The following is a 6000-nucleotide window of genomic DNA, read 5'->3' as shown; positions in this document are numbered from 1 at the left end:
GAGTCAGCAGTGCGGGGGGTGTTTTGGGAGATGGAAACTTCATGTGTGCCTGTCGCTTCATCCTGCGTCCTGGTAGCATCCGTCTGCTTTGTGCTGCAGAGGCTGGGGTCATGCGGGAGTGCCCGGTGCCTGCTGGTGCTTTCGGCGGGCCGTGGTCGGGGGCTGTTAACGCCAGGCACTATTCTCAAAGCAATAAGAGGGAGCAAAGGGGGAGCTAGAGGTGAGAACCTGATGCACGTCATATTAGCGCTGTGGTCTTCCTGGCTTCCACTCGGTTTTGGCGGACCAAGGGCTGAGAACAGGGAGCTGGGAGCATGGAGGCAGTGACACGGAGGTGCCATAGGATGGCAGCCCCTGGGTGCTCTCTGGAGAGAGAGGAATCACTCTGGGGACTGGTAAGGACTTGCTCTTTGGTTTCTAAAAGCAGGGAGGAAGGTGAGGATGCTGCTTGCGCAGGCTGCAGCCCAGAAGAGGTCAGCACAGCCCAAGGATTGGGTGGAAGCAGGCAGGGGATGCGGGGCCACTGCTTTCCTGGGCAAACCCGCTCCTTGTGGGGACAAAGGGGGCACCGAGCTCTCACTGCTCTGCATCACCATCCCTGGTGGCATAACTCCTACCAAGCAGAGGACGTGAGTCTTGATAGCTGAAGCGGCCAGAGGTGGGGAGGGCTGAGATGGGAGATGTCCACGGCTTGATTGTCCCCTCCCGAGTCTCTCCAGATGCTCTTGGTTACTCTTTTGGGAACGTGGCCCTGCAGAACCAGATGCTGCCCTATGCTGCTGCTCCCTTGCTCTGTTGTGATCTGTGGGGATGGTCTGGACTTCCAGGGTCCCAGGATGCTGTCATGGAGAGAAGTGAGCTTTTACTTAGGCATAAGGAGAAGTTTCTCCTGGAAAAAAAAAAAAAAAAAAAAAGCCAACCCCAAGGATCTGTACATGCGAGAAAGCAAGGAAAGTTTATAACAGCAAATGGTGATTTCAGCTCTGCTCCTGGGGGTTCTACTATGCAGCAAAACAAAGCTCACTGCAGCTGTTGTATATTTTCCTCCAGCTCCCCAACTTTGCTGCATTTTAACGTACAAATTCCACCCCCACCCCCCCGGCATTTGTACTCTGAGCCCCTCCATGCCACATACCAAGCAGTGCAACTCTCTGCTGCAATGGCAACAGGTGCTGCAGATTCACTCCCATCCGTCCTTCTGTCTTGTCTGTCTGTCTGCTGAGGGGTCGAGCCCCAGGGCTGCTCTGTCCCCCCCAACCCTCACTGAAACTGGGTGGCACAGCGCCGAGTTCAGGGCCTGAACAGATGGTCCTGGCCCGTGCCAGAGCTTTGTGCCGGTGAGGGCAGGGAAGTGTCACGAACCAGTTGCTAATTAGTGATTAATCACCGAGCTGTGCTGAAAGCAGGAGGTCACAGCAGATGATGGGAGATGGGAGGAAGGACAAAGAGACGGGGCCCCTGGGAAGGTGTGGCTCAGGTGTTTGCATCCTTGGGGGAGCTGGCGGTCGTGGTGCAGGGGGAGTTTTCCTTTTTGGTGAAGTAAACCTCTGAAGGATGTGCTTTAGAATAGGAAATAAGTAAATATTTCTGGGCCTGGCCATCCAGATGGAGGTAAGGTCATTGCAAAGGGCTATAAAGGTGGAAAAAAAGTGGTGAGGGTGGTTTTGCAAAATAGCCCAAATAGCAGCCAGATTCCCTGCAGAGCTCTTCTTAGGTCATCGTGGGCTATCTGTTAGCCTCTTAGGGTGGAGATAGAAATTTCTCTCTTTCTCATGACCTGGTGTAAAGCCTTTGGAAATATTTTACCCATTCTTTTTTTTTTCCTCTCTTATTCCAGTGTTGTCCTCAAGAAATGGGGAAAAACTCAACGGCCTGGGCTGGATTTCCTTTGGCCCAGCTGGCTGCGACACAGGGTGCTGGTTGGGGCACTCGGGCACACGGCTCCTCACGTATCCCCACTCCTGTACCCAAACTCCATCTGCCAGGAAGGGCGAAGCAGATGGGAGAGCCTCATCCTTCCCTGCACTGCTTCCCAGCCTAACCTGCAGCCAGCTCGGCTCATCTTCTGCTCCTCGGCTCTTGGTTCTGCTGATGCCTCTAAAGAGGCAACTTTGCACCTTTCCCCACAGCAGAGAAAGGGAAAATAAAGCAGAAGGGCCAGTGCCAATAAAGCAAAATGAGGAAAAGGCTGTAAAGCCAAAGTGACTGGAGAGCTGAGCTGGCTTGGCATGCAGCTTGGTGTGTTTGAAAGGGAAGCAGTGCCTAATGCATCTGGACAGGACTGATGCTCGTGCTCCTCGTGGTTACGGGGCCCCCCTACAGCTATGTCCAGCCAAAATTAACTTCTCTCAACACAGCAGCATCTTCATGCAGGGCTGGGAGAAACCTGGGCTCTGTCTCCCAGTTTTTAGGAGTTCTGGTAGCTCCCCAGACCAGAAAGGCATCCCAAGAGATGAGATGAGGCTTCCAGGTCCCATTTATCACTCCAGTTCGAGGTGTCTCCATCTTTCAGGGCTCTGGAGAAGCTGAGCCTTGTAGCAATCAGGCTCAGCACCTGCTTCTGGCCTCTTTTCCTTGGGCTTCAACATTGTGTGTGACCTGGATTTAGCCAGGTTTTCCCTGGGGCATAAGCAGCCCACAATTGTGCAAAGTCTCCTTTTTTTTTTTTTTTCCATACACTGCAGTTCTACTGCAAAAATAAGGGACATATCCCCAGCCGATGCGCTTACACATTCAGTTAATCTTGTCAATGCTGCGGTCAGTGGCGGAGGTCTGTGGCAACAGCCTCCGGTGAAATATTTAAGCTAAATATGGTGAATGGAGTTAAATCCGGTTGGAGGCCGGTCACTAGTGGTGTCCCCCAGGGCTCAGTATTAGGGCCAGTTCCCTTCAGTGTCTTTATCAATGATCTGGATGAGGGAATCAAGTGCACCCTCAGTAAGTTTGCAGACAACACCAAGTTAGGTGCGTGTTTTGATCTGCTTGAGGGCAGGAAGGCTCTGCAGGAGGATCTGGATAGGCTGGACCGATGGGCTGAGGCCAAATGTATGAGGTTCAACAAGGCCAAGTGCTGGGTCCTGCACCTGGGGCACAACAACCCCAAGCAGAGCTACAGGCTGGGAGATGAGTGGTTGGAAAACTGCCTGTCGGAGAAGGACCTGGGAGTATTGGTTGATAGGCAGCTGAATATGAGCCAGCAGTGTGCTCAGGTGGCCAAGAAGGCCAACAGCATCCTGGCTTGTATCAGAAACAGTGTGGCCAGCAGGTCTAGGGAGGTGATTGTCCCCCTGTACTCGGCTCTGGTGAGGCCGCACCTCGAGTACTGTGTTCAGGTTTGGGCCCCTCGCTACAGGAAGGACATGGACGTGCTCGAGAGAGTCCAGAGAAGGGCGACCAAGCTGGTGAGGGGTCTGGAGAACAAGGCTTAGGAGGAGCGGCTGGGGGAGCTGGGCTTGTTCAGCCTGGAGAAGAGGAGGCTCAGGGGCGACCTTATCGCACTCTACAGTTACCTTAAAGGAGGCTGTAGAGAGGTGGGGGTTGGTCTGTTCTCCCACGTGCCTAGTGACAGGACGAGGGGGAATGGGCTAAAGTTGCACCAGGGGAGGTTTAGGTTGGATATTGGGAAGAACTTCTTTACCAAAAGGGCTGTGAGGCGTTGGGATGGGCTGCCCAGGGAAGTGGTGGAGTCACCGTCCCTGGAGGTCTTTAAGAGACGTTTAGATGTAGAGCTTGGTGATGTGGTTTAGTGGAGGACTTGTTAGCGTTAGGTCAGAGGTTGGACTAGGTGATCTTGGAGGTCTCTTCCAACCTAAATGATTCTGTAATTCTGTAAAGGGCAGCAAAGTGATGGTTCCACAGCCTCGATCACGACTCAGGCTGCATGTGGATGTGGGATGGGAGCAGGGGATGTGGGAAAGGAGGAATAGCAGTGCATCGCCTTGTCGGTATCCACCCAGCCGATAAATAATTGCCATGTCCCAAGGGAAGCAAACAGGTCCTCGCACCTCCCTGTGGATGCTTGCCCTAAACCTTGACCCCAAATTGGTGCTTGTGCTGTCTGCTGGGCAAAACCGAGCAAAGGAAATCATCCAAGTAATCTTTTCCCTTTGCAAGCAGCTGGATGCTGCGATGCATTGATTTTAGCTCACTGACCTCTTTTCGATCTGGAAAAAGGCTTGGAGAAGGGGAGCAGGGAAAGTGATCTTTCCCCAGCCAGCTGGGAACCATATGGCTGCTTTGGAGCCGCAGCTCCGCATCCAGCCCCAGCCTTCCCTCTGTGAGGTTTTGCTCCTAATGGCTTTGGCAGGAGATGCCTGCTTGTGCTCTGGCCTTGCCAGGTGAAACCCGTAGCTGGGATGGGTGACAAAAGTGGGTCAGGATGGCCACAAGGTCTCCGGTTTCCCAACCATTGCCCCTCAGACCTCCTGCTCCTAGGCTCAAATTTGAGGCTGTTTCTGTGTTGCTGCTGTTTATTATCTTTAAAGCCAATGCTCAAGACAGCTACGGTGCTTGTGTGATGTGGATTAAGGTATTTGCAGTGCCTGGCAATGCCACGTCGGCTTAAACAGAGCAGTGCCCTTGCCTTACCAATGAAAACATCAAGGCAGACAGGCTAATGAGCCACCCTGCTTTAACAAGCATGTGTTTACAGGCCAGCAAAACAAGCAGAAAGTCAGAAAGCGTCAGGAAGACATGACTCTCTTTTATTAAATGCTGATTTTATTGCTGGTGCTTTTTCCAGCCATAGCGACCTGCTATTTCAGCCCTCGTCTATCATCCCAAATGAGGAAGGGAGGAAAAAAAAAAAACCAACAACAATTAGCTGGAAACAAAGTACTCGTAATAGCTGCATTCTAATTACAAATAAAAAGCTCTCCAAATAGGCCTATCATGCAGAAATAAAAAATTTCAGATGCTTGGCTTGGTGCAGATGCTTTTCTTTGTGCAAGTGGCTGTTAGTGCTTCATCTCGGTTTGTTCGTTGAAAAGAAAGGGGAGAGCAGCTGCATGGTGAGCCCGGAGCTCTCCTCGCTGCACATCTGGGGCTGCATCCATGCCCCGGCTGGGAGCCCTGGGCTTTTGTGCACGTGGGGATCGGGGGGGGGGGGGAGGGGAGCACATCCCAATGTGTTTTTCTCTTGTTTGGCTGCTTGATACGTCTGAGGGGATGGGATAATGCAAGCTGGAGTCGGGTTTGTTGCCACAGTTGGTAGCAGTGGTTCAGGGTGTACAGATGTAAGGGGTGCAAGCCAGTATTGGATCAGGCATCCGATTTGTGCAGATGCATCGTCCTTGTGAGAGGGAGAGGTCCCTGGCAGGATGCAGCCTGTCCAGGCAAGGAGGGTAGCAAAGAATGCAAAGCAAGAAGCAGTCAGGGCAAGTGTTATACGAGCAGGGCTCACTTTGGTGCCGGCACACCTGGATCAGTCTCAGTCCGAACAACTGCTGCAGGAAAACCCCCCTGCTTCAGCAGACAATGATGGTGGCAAGGCTGAGGCTCTGCTACCCCACTGGGAGCCGCAAATCCCTGCCTGGTGTGGTTCTGGCTCTTGCTCAGGGCTTTCAGACCCCAGCGGCTCCTTGCTGCAGCCTCCTGACAGCAGATATCCAAAGTGCATCCAAATCACTGACCCTCAGGAACTGATGCTTGCAGGGTTTTGGAACCCTGTGCTCCTTTATTACAGCATGTGGTAGCTTCTTGTTGAGCGTGGAGTCAAATCTCCTTAAACTGTGTTATTTGTGGGAATTCGGGCTTTTTTTATGCTGGTGGCCTCTGGGCACCCGTGTGCTCAAAGGTGATGCCCCATATCCCAGCCAGCTCCTCTTCCTTGCTGTGTGCTTTCTCTATTGTGCTTTTAGTATCGAAGCCTCCCCTTGACTGCTGAAACCCGAAATACTTGCAGAGGGAAAGGTAGGAGAGGGGGGAATCCACGACTCCCATCCCGTTTGTGAGCCCAGCTCCCTCGCTAGATTTCTGCCTGATTCGCGATCTTATTGCTGA

This window comes from Anser cygnoides, chromosome 23 (genome assembly GCF_040182565.1).
Source record: "Anser cygnoides isolate HZ-2024a breed goose chromosome 23, Taihu_goose_T2T_genome, whole genome shotgun sequence".
Lineage (NCBI taxonomy): Eukaryota > Metazoa > Chordata > Aves > Anseriformes > Anatidae > Anser > Anser cygnoides.
Note: the sequence above shows the minus strand (reverse complement) of the source record.